We start from the raw sequence: 14,137 nt of genomic DNA on the forward strand, positions 1-14,137 counted from the left end.
GGGGGAGGAGGAGGGGGAGGAGGGGGAGGAGGAGGAGGAGGAGGGGGAGGAGGAGAGCAGAAGGAGGAGGAGAGAAAGGAATGGGATGAAGAAGCCAGGATCTTGGGCTTCTTTATCTGTGGCAATCTGGCTCCCACAGCAGCAGGCCCCACTCTGAGGTCTCTATCTATGCACATGGGACAAAGCCAGCAAGAAGAGCACACCCAAGCACACTTGGCTGGTAGCCAGAGTTCTCTGCAGGTCCCTGCAGCCCAGGCACAGTATAAGGGTCTTTCTTTTACTTTTGTCCCTAGGCTGGAAGTACAACCTGGATCCTCAGTCTTATCTCCAGGGGCTAGAAGCTGCAGTGCCCTTCTCCAGAAATGGACTGTGGGAGCCTTTGAACTCCCACTCAGGGCCAGAATGTGCCTGAACAGTGTGGAAGAGATCACCTTATTTCCAGTCTTCTACCAATTGTGTGCTTTGTCCAGGCTCAACAGAAGGGCAAGGGTTGAGATCTAGACTCTTAGTGCCTGGTCTTGGGGACAGAAGCATCCATGCTGGTGGGGAGGTCGCCCGCCAGCCACTGGAGAGGTCCATGGTGGTAAGATGGCCTCTCCACCCAGGCATACCACTAAGTGAGGCCCCGGCCCCAGACAGGGCTTGGCCAATGAGCGTGTATGCCTGTGTGGCAGGCTTTGTGGCACTGCTCCTAACGGTGGGGAAACAATAACATTATTGCATTATTACAAGGGGGGCACTGACATGTTGATGCAAATGCTCATTTCTGACAAGGCTGAGAAAATGAAATGGCTCAGAAGGCAACAGGGAAGTGCCCAGGGAGTAATAACTGTTATGCCGTTGAAGAGCTTCAACAATGGATAACTCTGCTGTGATTTCATCAGCCAGAAACCAATTAACCCCTGTGGAGTCATCTCCCACACTGTGGCTGGATAGTGGGGAATGCCGCCAGCGTCTCCTACACCCCTTCCACCAGCTAAGCCTTAGAGATGGGATTGTTCCAATGAGAGAAATGCCCACAAGTGTGTCTTTCATGGGGTTACAAAATCTGATAGGTGATACCCCTGCAGGAGTCCAGTACCTGCCAGTACCTCCTCTCACAAGGACTGGGGCAGGCAGGGAGTCAGTCAGACTGTCTGACATTACCCAGCTTGGGTACTAGGAGAATGAATCAAGGGTGTTTTTGACAGACTGAGCCCAGGCTGACCCCAGACTGAGCCCAGGGAAACTGCCCCTCTGCAGACCCTGCTGGTTAGGGGTCTGCATTTGACCAAGTGGCTCTGTTCCCCTCCCACTTCTGAGAAAACCAATAGGCCCAGACAAGGGCACCTAGCTCAAGTTCAGCCGATTCATGAACCTATTTGGACTGAGGCCTGGCAGGGAAAGGTGGCTAGAGCCCATCAGATTCCCTCTCCTGTTACCTTCACCTAGAGAATGTTTCAGCTGGGGCTGTTGGCAGGTATTGCTGAGGTCATGAGGCTGGAAAAGGCCAAGAAGGGTCAAGCAGGGCAGAGTGGAGAAGACCAGAAACCATGCACAGAGCATACAAGGAGGCAGCTGGGGCATGGAGGAGGATGGGACAAAGCATAGGGATGCTTAGAGGAGAGAGCTGAGGCCAGCAGGTGCTCCCTGCTCTCACCTTCCTGGTCAGCACTCACAGACACACACTGTGATGGTTAATACTGAATGTCAACTTGACTGGATTGAAGGATACCAAGTATTGGTCCTGGGTGTGTCTGTAAGGGTGTTGCTGAAGGAGATTAACATTTGAGTCAGTAGGCTGGGAAAGGCAGACCCACCCTTAATCTGGGTGGGCACCATCTAATCAGCTGCCAGCGCAGCTAGAATATAAGCAGGCAGAAAAATGGGAAAAGAGAGACTGGCCTGGCTTCCCAGCCTACATCTTTCTCCTGTGCTGTATGGTTCCTGCCCCTGAACATCAGACTCCAGGTTTTTCAGTTTTGGAACTCAGACTGGCTCTCTTTGCTCCTCAGCCTGCAGACGACCTATTGTGGGACCTTGTGATAGTATGAGTTAATACTTAATAAACACACACACTCTCTCTCTCTCTCTCTCTCTCTCACACACACACACACACACACACACATATATATATATATATATATATATATATATATATTCCATTACTTCTGTCCCTCTAGAGAACCCTAATACACACATCCACCTTCTCTCTACGTGAGTCCCGGCAGTCCCCATCTCACTCCATCTTTTCTCAAGGTGATGTGAATGAGTCTCTGTTTCCTGCCACCAAAAATGCCTCAGTGGAAGAATGTGGCCAGGGGAGGTGATATGGTTTGGATCTCTGTCCCTACCCAAATCTTGTAGCTCCCATAATTCCCACTGGTTGTGAGAGGGACCTGGTGGGGGATAATGGAATCATAAAGGTAAGTCTTTCTTGTGTTGTTCTCATGATAATGAATAAGTCTCATGAGATCTGATTGTTTTAAAAAGGAGGATTTCCCTGCACAAGTGTTATTCTCTTGTCTGCTGCTGTATGAGATGTGCCTTTCACCTACTTCCATGATTCCTTCCCAGCCATGTGGAATTGTAAGTCCAGTAAACCTCTCTCTTTTATAAATTGCCCCATCTCTGGTATGTCTTTATCAGCAGTGTGAAAATGGACTAATACAGTAAATTGGTACCAGTAGAGTGGGGTGCTATGGAAAAGATACCTGAAAATGTGGAAGCCACTTTGGAGTTGGGTAACAGGCAGGGGATGGAACAGTTTGGAGGGCTCAGAAGAAGACTGGAAAATGTGGGAAAGTTTGGAACTTTCTAGAGAGTTGTTGAATGGTTTTGCCCAAAATGCTGGTAGTGACCTGGATAATAAAGTCCAGGCTGAGGTGGTCTCAGGTGGAAATGAGGAAGTTGTTGGGAACTGGAGCAAACGTTGCTCTTGTTATGTTTTAGCAAAGAGACTGGCCCCATTTTGCCCCTGCCCTAGAGATGTATGAAACTTTGAACTTGAAAGAGATGATTTAGGATATCTGGTAGAAGAAATTTCTAAGCAGCAGAGCATTCAAGAGGTGACTTGGGTGCTGTTAAAGGCATTCATTCAGCTTCATAAGGGAAGCAGAGCATAAAACTTCAGAATATTTGCATACTGACAATGTTATAAGATATAAAATCCCATTTTCTAAGGAGAAATTCAAGCCAGCTGCAGAAATTTGCATAAGTAATGAGGAGCCAAACACCAACACAATGCAGAAAATGTCTCTCTCCAGGGCATGTCAGAGGTCTTCACAGCAGTACCTCCCATCACAGCCCTAGGAGGAAAGAGTGATTTCCTGGGCAGGGCCTAGGATCTCCATGCTGTGTGCAGTCTAGGAACTTGGTGCCCTGTGTCCCAGCTGCTCCAACCTTGGCTGATGGACCAACAAAGAGCTTGGGCCATCACTTCAGAGGTTGCAACCCCAAGACTTGGCAGCTTCCACATGGTCTTGAGCCTGCAAGTGTACAGAATTCAAGAACAGGGTTTGGGAACCTCTACCTAGATTTCAGAGGATGTATAGAAATGCCTGGATTTCCAGGCAGAAGTTTGCTGCAGGGGCGGGGCCCTCATGGAGAACCTCTGCTAGGCCAGTGTGGAAGGAAAAGGTGGGTAGGAGCCCCCACACAGAGTTCCTACTGGGGCACCGCCTAGTGGTCCTGTGAGAAGAGGGTCATTATCCTACAGATTCCAGAATGGTAGTTCTATCAATAGCTTGCATTTTTTGCCTGGAAAAGCCACAGACATGCAATGCAAGCCTGTGAGAGCAGCTGGTAGGGAGGTTGTATCCTGCAAAGCCACAGGGGTGGAGATGCCCAAGACTATGGGAGCCCACCTCTTGCATCAGTGTGACCTGGATATGAGATATGGAGTCAAAGGAGATCATTTTGTAGCTTTAAGATTTGACTGCCCTGCTGGATTTGGGACTTACATGGGGCCTGTAGACCCTTGGTTTTGTCCAATTTCTCCCATTTGGAATGGCTGTTTTTACCCAATGCCTGTACCCCCACTGTGTCTAGGAAGTAACTAATTTGCTTTTGATTTTATATGGTTATAGGCGGAAGGGACTTACTTTGTCTCAGATGAGAGTTTGGACTGTGGACTTCTGAGTTAATGCTGAAATCAGTTAAGACTTTGGGGGACTGTTGGGAAGGCATTATTGGTTTTGAAATATAAAGATATGAGATTTGAGAGGAGCTAGAGGTGGAATGATATGGTTTGGCTCTGTGTCTCCTCCCAAATCTCATCTTAAGCTCCCATAATTCCCACATGTTGTTTGAGGGACCCAGTGGGAGATAACTGAATCATGGGTGCAGGTCTTTCCCATGCTGTTCTTGTGATAGTGAACAAGTCTCACAAGATCTGACTGTTTTATAAAGGGGAGTTTCCCTGTAAAAGTGTTCTTCTCTTGTCTGCAGCCATGTGAGACATGCCTTTCACCTTCCACCATGATTGTGAGGTCTCCCCAGCCACGTGGAACTATAAGTCCAATAAACCTTTCTTTTGTAAATTGCCCAGTCTCAGGTATGTTTTTATCAGTAGTATGAAACTGAACTAATACAGGAGGAAAGATCCACATACCAAATAAAGCGAGAGAAATCATGTTCAAACATGAAGACAAAGTCTGTGGTCACAAGTGTGGAGGACCAAGAGTTGGAAAGAACAGAATCCAGAATAGGCCCAAAGCATCTAGAACAGAACTTCTCAAACAATCTGTGGTGACGGCCCATGTTTTTTTTCCCTCCAGTCCATTACAGACTGCTTTTCTGATCCTTAAGATGCAATGGAAATGTGGCAATGTCAAATGGCAATAAAAACTTCTAGCTACTTACTCAGGGGTCTCATGAAAGATTGGCAATGTGACCACAGACCACACGCGGGGCAGCACTGTCTATGAGGTTGTCACACTGAAGCTGAGGGTCTCAGGCTCATTGTTATTGGCTACCAGCTACATGCTGGTGGCTGAATAGAGTGGGCTCAAGGCAGTGGCTCTCACCCTTGGGTGGCATGGCCCCTCCTCCTGCCAGAGATGCACTAAACAGAACTATCCTGCTGCAATGCCAGAAGCACCCCTTTTGTGAAGCACTTGTCCGAAGCTTCAAGATGAAAGAGAACCCCCATCCTCTGCAGGAAGCCCTTCAGCAACCCCCCATCCTGATGGCCTATTTTAGCCAGCATTTCTGCCCAAGAACAATGAGACCTCTGGGCCCAGGACAGGGCAGACAAAAGGGTGTTGGAGAGGGAGCCCTGGGCTCAGAGCCAAGCAGAGCCTGAAGTGCCCAGGGACAGGGAGATAATGTAACCTTCAACACACAGTGGCTTTAGAGTCGTCAGCTCAGACAGAACTGCCTACATCCATTTAATTAGATTTTAATTTCTCTTTACACATTCAGTTTTCAAAGATTCTAAGAAGTAATTATTTCCAGTATCAATTGACTAGGAGGAACAATTCCCAACTTAGAATAAGCAGCTTAAAGGAGGTTTGTCTTATCCTTGTTCAAACACAGTGACTTCCAGAAGCTGCCTGACTGTATCACAGTCCTGCTGAGACAGGGAGCTGGCAGAATGCAGACACCTGGCAGAGAGGGAGCAGGGGTGGAGGTGTGAGGAGGAGGACGTCTCTTGTGCCTCTCACTTTTCAGAGTCTGAGGATACCAAAAGAAGGGAAAGGAACTCAAATTGGAGGTAGAAGCTGTGATGCCTCTTAGCACCTTGAGTGTAGAAACATAAATAACAATGACTTCCTCATCATTTGATGTTCAATAAAACTCTATGCTTGAATGAAAGGTGAGATCCCTCTTTCTCTGAATGACTTTTTGGAGGAAATCAGTCATCTTATAATAGAATCCTTACAAAGTATTTCACATGCAGGAACATATCCTCAGTCACCTTATTTTGAATCAAGAACACTGGAGAAACTGCCCCAAACAACATCTTAGAGGTCATCTCTGATACAGTCATTTAAAAAAATAAAACAAGAGGTAAAGACATTTGATACAATTTTGGCAATCATTACTGCATGTGTGACCTCACACTTACAAGTGTGACTGTCATAAATATGCCATTTAAGGTTCAGTTTAAAGGGGAATACACCAAGGGGTTGGTAAATTGTAAAAATCAAGAATATGATTGAAGGCCATGGTAATATTTGAAATATCTAACAACAGATCAGAATAAAGTACAGATCAATCAGAAGAGAGCTGGGGTAAACCTAGCCACCCAGGCGACTCCAGTCCTGCCCACAACACACACGGTTAACCAACGGCCCTGATGTTATGCAAATGCATATTTTTGTGACATAGGGATAAAATTTCTAGCGACCACATCACACCTGTATTAAAGAACTGCTGATTTCAGTCAATAAACAACACTGTGGGTGGTGTGTACCAGAAAACTTTGCAGATGACACCAAATTATGGCTTCAGTGATATGAAGACATGAACATTGTAGACGCATGTGAGAAGTCTAATCAAATTGTTTTGTGGGCGCATTAGCCCCTGCCTGTGATCCCAGCACTTTGGGAGGCTGAGGTGGGTGGATCACCTGAGGTCAGGAGTTCTAAACTGGCCTGATCAACATGGTGAAACTCTGTCTCTATTAAAATTACAAAAAAAAATTAGCCAAGCGTGGTGGCGGGTGCCTATAATCCCAGCTACTCAGGAGGCTGAGGCAGAAGAATCGCTTGAACCCAGGAGGCAGAGGTTGCAGTGAGCTGAGATCATGCACTCCAGCCCGGGCAACAAGAGTAAAACTCATCTCAAAAAAGAAAAAAAATTGTTTTGTGAATATAAGAATGGAAAAAAGCAACATTTCTAAAATAAATCACTACTGTATGTAATGTATAATTTTAAATGTACGTATATGTATAACTAAATTAATTAATAAGCTTAAATATAAGTAAATGTTTTGATTATATTGTCTATTCTTCTAGAAGTTCATATATCTACATTGGCTAAAACTCTGTGGGACTCTTTTCAGCAGTGGATTTAGTTTTCTTATATGATGGCACACAGGACATTTGATGACCAAAGGGATGAAAGAGAGAATGAATGTACTTTACATGGATGACCAAACAACTCCCAGTCTAATGCATTAGAATCCACAGGGTAGCTATAAAAAATACTGACATTCAGATACCATTCTGGACCAAGGGGAGCAGAATTTCTGGAGGCAGTGCCTGGCCACTGGTATTCTGGAAAGCAGTTGCACTGATTCTAAAGTACAGCCAGGCTGAGAACCACTGCTCTACAGGGCAAGTTCACATACCTTAATCACATCCTTCTTGGCAAGGGCATTCAGTCAGGTTAGTGGTTAAGAGCAAGGGCTCTGAAAGTGTTCAAATTGTGACTCTTCCACTAACTAGCATTGTGATCTTGTAAAAATCACTGTACCTTCTTGTGCCCCAGGTTTCTGATATGTAAAATAAGAAAAAAAAAAAAAGAGAGAGAGAGAGCACACCAACTCAGTAAGTGGTTACTGTGAAGTCTAATAAGTTAATGCATACAAGTACTTAGACCAGTGTCTAGCACCAAATGAGAGCTCAATTCACACTGGCTGGCATGGTCCAAGGGGTGAGTGGAGAAGAGCACTCTTCACTGCCAGCCTGCCCACCATCCTGGTATCTGTGTACTCTATCCGTGCCATGCTTCATTTTCTAACATGGTATTTCTTAAGTAGAGGAGATCATGAATGGAAATGGAGTGGGGATGGCGCCAGAGAGCCAGATGTGTGGCTTCAGCACAACGTTACATCTTAGTACTCTTTGTGGCCTCTGGCAGGGGGCGGAAAAGGAGGGCCAGGTGGTTTGTGCAGAGGAATGGACCCAGCTGAGGCTGCCACCCCAGCCCCAAGACATGGTGGGGGTGTTTCTTCAGAGTATCTAAGCCCCATACCCTTCACACACGTCCTGAGTGATCACTCCCATCATGTTCATCCTCTGGTCAGGGACACTATTTTACATGTGAGGTGGCTTCTTAGATGGAACCATGCAAGTTGAAAGCTGGGATGTGTCCTGGGGCCTCAGCACAGCTCCAGGGATGAGGATTCTGCACCTGTCCCTACAGCATAGCAGTGATAAATCAGTGGCTGGGAACAAGCATGTGAAGCCAGTCTACTGGGGCTGGTTCATTCACTAATTAGCTGTGATTTCAGGCAAGATGTGTAACCCTTTTGCATGATTAGGAAAGTGGTTTTGTGAGAACTAAATGAACTGACACATGTGGAACATTGAGAACAATGTCTGGCATGTAGTATGAGATACATAAATATCGTATTTTTATGTTATTTTATGATTTTATGCTGTGAAGATGTCAGTTATTTGTAAGATAACTTTTTTTAAAATTTAATTTTCCTTTCCTTTCGGATACCACTAAATCTCAAAAACAGGTCACTGTAGCATCTCAGGTCCATATCCAGTCTCTTCTGTGTTTTAACACACAGCTTTTAAAACACAGCAGGGAGCCCACTTAAGGTCCTGAGGTTTCCATAAAACTTTTTTTTTTTTTTTTTTTTGAGACGGAGTTTTGCTTTCATTACCCAGGCTAGAGTGCAATGGCGCGATCTCGGCTCACCGCAACCTCTGCCTCCTGGGTTCATGCAATTCTCCTGCCTCAGCCTCCCAAGTAGCTGGGACTACAGGCGAGCCCTGTCCTCTTGCTCTCCTCCGCAGATGGCATGAGCTTCCCCACTTGCTCCACCTTCTCTACCAACTACTGGTCCCTGGGCTCTGTCCAGGTGCCCAGCTTCAGTGCCTGTCCAGTCAGTGGCACAATCAGCATCTATGCAGGTGCTGGGGGCTCTAGTTCCCAGATCTCCATGTTCCACTCTGCCAGCTTCTGGGATGGCATGGGGTCTGGGGCACTGATTGTGGGGATGGCCAGGGGTCTGGCAAAAATAGAAGGCATCCAGAATGAGAATGAGACCATGCAAAGCCTGAACGACCGCCTGTCCTCTTACCTGGACAGAATGAGGAGCCTAGAAACTGAGAACCAGAAGCTGGAGAGCAAAATCTGGGAGCACCTGGAGAAGAAGGGACCCCAGGTCAGAGACTGGAGCTATTACTTCAAGACCATCAAGGGCCTGAGGGCTCAGATCTTCACGAATACTGTGGACAATGCCTGCATCATTCTGCAGATCAACAATGCCTGTCTTGCTGCTGATGACTTTAAGAGTCAAGTATGTAACAGAGCTGGCCATGTGCCAACCTGTGGAGAGTGACATCCATGGACTCCACAAGGTCACTGATGACACCAGTGTCATTAGGCTGTAGCTGGAGACAGAGATCAAGGCTCTCAAGGAGGAGCTGCTCTTCATGAAGAAGAACCATGAAGAAGTAAAAGGCCTACAAGCCCAGACTGCCAGCTCTGGGTTGACTGTGACGGTAGATGCCCCTAAATCTCAGGACCTCGCCAAGACCATGTCAGACATCTAGGCCCAATATGATGAGCTGGCTCAGAAAAAACGAGAGGAAGTGGACAAGTACTGGTCTCAGCAGAGTGAGGAGAGCACCACAGTGGTCACCACACAGCCCACTGAGGTTGGAGCTGCTGAGATGATGCTCATGGAGCTGAGACATACAGTCCAGTCCTTGGAGACTGACTGGACTCCATGAGAAACCTGAAGACCAGCTTGGAGAACAGCCTGAGAGAGGTGGAGGCCTGCTACGCCCTGCAGATGGAGCAGCTCAAAGGGATCCTGTTGTACATGGAGTCAGAGCTGGCACAGACCTGGGCAGAGGGGCAGCACCAGGCCCAGGAGTATGAGGCCCTGCCGAACATCAAGGTCAAGCTGGAGGCTGAGATTGCCACCTATTGCCGCCTGCTGGAAGATAGCGAGGACTTCAATCTTGGTGATGCCCTGGACAACAGCAACTCCATGCAAACCATCCAAAAGACCACCATCCGCCAGATAGTGGATGGCAAAGTGGTATCTAAGACCGATAATATCAAAGTTCTGAGACATTAAGCCAGCAGAAGCAGGGGACCCTTTGGGGAGCAGGAGGGCAATAAAAAGTTCGGAGGTTAAAAAAATAAATAACAAAAAATAGATTAAAACAATAACTAAAAATATTAAAATCATAGGATGTCTTATAAAAAACACCCAGAAGGGTTCCTTATAAAAACTAAACATCTTAACATAGGTCCCTGAGTTGTTCTCCAAAAACCCAGACCCCTGCCAAACAGACCTGCTAACACATAGACATCAGATGAGGAAGTTTATGTGTTAGTGGGAAACTGAGGACTAAACTCTGAACTCTGTTCTTCATTCTAAATTTTTTCCTGAGGGGCCTAGAGAAAGTCATACCTATGAGCCACAGCTAACATTCTTTTCTGCTGACTCCAAATTTTACACCAAACTTCTCTTCCTTAACCAATTACAATCAGAAAATCTTTCAATCTACCGATGACCTGTAAGACCCTGCTTTAAGATATCCTGCCCTTTTAGAGCAAAACTAATGTGTAACTTCTATATATTGATTTGCAATTTTGCCTATAACTTATGCTTTCCCAAAATTCACCCCTGTCTTTCAAAGCTCTTACTTACAAGCCATCAGGGAGGTCAAGTGTTAAGCATGAGCGACCTGACTCTCATTGCTTGGTGCCCCACAAACAAAGGCCCTCCTTTCTCCCACTACAAACCTCAGTATAAACAATTGGCCTTACTCTGCGCAAGCGGACCCCAGTTTGGTTCAATAACACCTTGAGGAATATTATTATGTCCCAGGGTGTTGCCATTCCTAGAGTGTTACCAACTCAATAAAATTGGAACAGAACCCACACTGTCCATTTTTGGCAAGTTCTCCACACATCTATCATGGTGAATGGACCCCACAGTCCAGCTGTGTGGACAAGACAAGAATGCAAGTGATACAAATACAATCAGCTCAAGAGAGGTACAAATCATGAATGACGGGAGGTCAAAGAGGGCCCACTTGGCGGAAGGGCCATGGTGGTGTTCAAGAGAACCATGAAGAATGATGGATAGAATTTCATCCATTTGGGCTGGAGGAGTAGGGAAAATAATTCTACACTTTTTAGGTAAAGGGAATGACATGAACAGAAATATGAAGATGGAGAAGGGTCAGAAGTCATCGGACCCTTCTGATATATAATATATATATTATATATATATAAGGTCTGATTGATATATAAGGTCCAGGAGGGAAGGATCAGGGGATAAGGTCGAGCAGGGCTTTGTCATAAAAGACCTTAAGTAATGGGTGAGCAATGTATCTTAATTTGTCAGTGAGGAGCCATTGGGGGTTTGGTAAAGGAATGTCTAATCACAGCTGTGCTTGTAGAAGAGTAATTATTCTCATAAGATGACTCAGAAGGGAGAAAGATGGGAGGGAGGGATACTGAAGAATAAGTTGCCAGAATATCTCAGATGAGGATTAATGTGGGTTTAAACAGGAGTGGTTATGGAGGGATAAGCTAATGGTAGCATCTAGGGGACATGATAAGTGATTGAGTGTTATGGGAAAAGGAACAATAAAAGATGAATCCAAGGCCACCAGCCTGAGGGAATAGAACACTGATGTAGCAATTAACCAAAACAGTAAAGCAAGTGGAGGGACAGTTCTGGGAGGCTGGTGAATTAGGGTTGAGGTGCCAGATAGAGCTGTAGGTAATATGGAGTGGGAGGGCTGGAAATTGAAACTATTCCGCTAGCCCCATAGCTATGTCATTGTGGCATCTAACTCTATGTTTCACACACAGCAGGCGCTCAATAAATGAATGATGTCAATTGGAGAGTCATCTCCATGAGTGTGACACATGAAACCTAGGAGTGGCTTTGCACAAAAAGAGCAAAGTTCGAGGGCAGAAGTACAGGAAGCATACGTATGCATTAAGGAATGACACATCTAGAGACGTGAGTCAGAGAGGAGAAAAGAACAGAATAATTGAGAAGTGAGATAATGCTGGGGTGAGGAGGTCAAGAGGAAGGTGGGTTTTGGTAAAGGAGCAGTAAGTAGAAAAGGTCAAAAATGCAAAATAAGGACTTGTATTAGTTTCCTAGGGCTGTCATTAAAAAGTACCATAAACTGGATGGCTTAAAGCAACAGAAATGTGTTCTCTCACAGTTCTGACAGTTCTATAAGCTGGAAGTCCAATATCCAGGTGCTGGCAGGACCACATTCCCTCCAAAATCTCCAGGAAAGGAGAGTCCCTTGCCTCTTCCTGGCTTCTGGTGATCCCAGGTGTTCCCTGGCTGTAACAGCCAGCAGAACTCCTGTCTCTTCACAGGCGTCTTCTCTCCATGTGTTTCCATGTCTTTACCTGGAGTTCTCACTTATAAGGACATCAGTTGTATTGGATTAAGGGACCACCATCCTCCCGTGTAACCTCGTCTTAACTAATTACATCTGTAAATAAGGTCACGTTCTGAGGTATTAGGGGTTGGAACTTCAACATTTCTTTTTGGAGCAAATGACTCAACCCATATAACAAGGACCAAGTTCAGACTGTTGTGTTTAGCAGTCAAGAGGCGGTTGGTAAGGTTTGCAAGAACGCCATTTGGCCCCAAAAGTGGGAATGGAAACCCGATGCCCTGGGGGTAATGACTGAAGTATAGGCAGGGGGTAAAGCTGGGGACAAAAAGCTTGGCAATAAGTGGGAGGAAGACGCTTCTTGCATGCGATTTTTTCTCTTCTGCGGGTGTAGGCATGGTTGTGCACTCTGCAGAAGGTTATACCTTGAAGTCACTAAGATTCACTCCATGACTCCATTGTCCCTCTTCAGGAGTACATGCTGCTGGCCTGGCAGGGCTGTGGCTCTTCACCTCAGAGTTTCTTTTCCCAGGATTCTAGTGGCTGAAATGGCTTCCCATTTTGGTTCAAATGACTTCCTGGTTTTTTTTGTTGTTGTTGTTGTTTGTTTGTCAAGCCAGACTACTGGCTGTTTACACAGGTATTTCTAGTTGGAGTTCTTTTCTCTCTGGAGCCCAGCCCCCAAAATGGGGATAAGACCATCTGTCTGAGTTGGTCCCATCTCAAGTGGAAAAAAAACTTGGTGATAACAAGGTATTGGAGGACAACAAAAAATATGTAATAAATATGTAATACTGGATGAATTAAAATGATTAACAAGTGTGAGTCTGCAGATATCTTCATTCATTCAAGAAGATCAGCAGTTGAAATTATGACTCGCTCAAGACAACAGTGATGCCATGTTGATAACACAGATATTCCTCAAAGTTTCAGGAATCCCAGCTCTCTGTGTATCCACATGCATAATAGGAGCTTCAGCCATGTACCAAGTAGAGTGAAAACACCAGAATCCAGTGATCTACTCAATCAGAGTACCTGGGAAACTCAAGCAGCTGCTCATTTCAGTTCATAAATACATACCTTTAGTTTTCTGACAATCTAATTGCATGCTTGGTATATTATTAAGAACTTGCCAATATTCATACACAAAAATGAAAGTCTATAGAACTGTGCATCATTTCTCATCAGAATTGCCAGCAGCACTTGTATTTTTCCATCTCTTTGCCATCCTCATAGCCCACCATTTGACTGTGCACCATCCTTGACCATGAACCATACTTTGAGAAACATGGCTCTAGAGGACAGGTCAGGTGTAGTTAGGAAACTCCTCCCAGGTCCACAGGACTAGGCAACCTCTCACAGCAAACAGCCATTGGCTCAGTGGCCTGTGCAGTGCATTGAAAAGGCTCCTCACTCAGGAGTATAAAGACCTGATCCGGCTGGCACGGTGACCTGGAGCAGCTCGCTTTTCTTTTCCCAGGGCCTGTTCTCTCACCCGCAAAATGAGAGGATCGGATTATTTCGGTGGCCCCTATGTAGGAATAAATGGTGGTGAAGCAGCCTTCAGTTTTTTTTAAAAAAAAATATGCCGAGGTTCCACTTAAAATTTATTAGAAAAATAATAAAAGCTCTACTTTTTTTTTTTTTTTAAGGCAGAGTTTTGCTCTTGTTGCCCAGGCTGGAGTGCAATGGCATGATCTCAGCTCACTGCAACCTCTGCCTCCCAGGTTCAAGTGATTCTCCTGCCTCAGCCTCCCGAGTAGCTGAAATTACAGGCGGCTGCCATGATGCCCAGCTAATTTTTTGTGCTTTTAGTAAAGGTGGGGTTTCACTATGTTGGCCAATCTTGTATCGAACTT

General features: G+C 45.6%; 1 pseudogene; it reads left to right on the forward strand.

The window, feature by feature from the left end:
- Window positions 1-8,683: 8,683 nt before the first annotated feature.
- LOC108295399 lies at window positions 8,684-9,973 on the forward strand (annotated as a pseudogene).
- The last annotated feature ends 4,164 nt before the right edge of the window (window positions 9,974-14,137 follow it).

The sequence above is a fragment of the Cebus imitator genome, unplaced genomic scaffold (assembly GCF_001604975.1).
Source record: "Cebus imitator isolate Cc_AM_T3 unplaced genomic scaffold, Cebus_imitator-1.0 Scaffold637, whole genome shotgun sequence".
In the NCBI taxonomy this organism is placed as follows: domain Eukaryota; kingdom Metazoa; phylum Chordata; class Mammalia; order Primates; family Cebidae; genus Cebus; species Cebus imitator.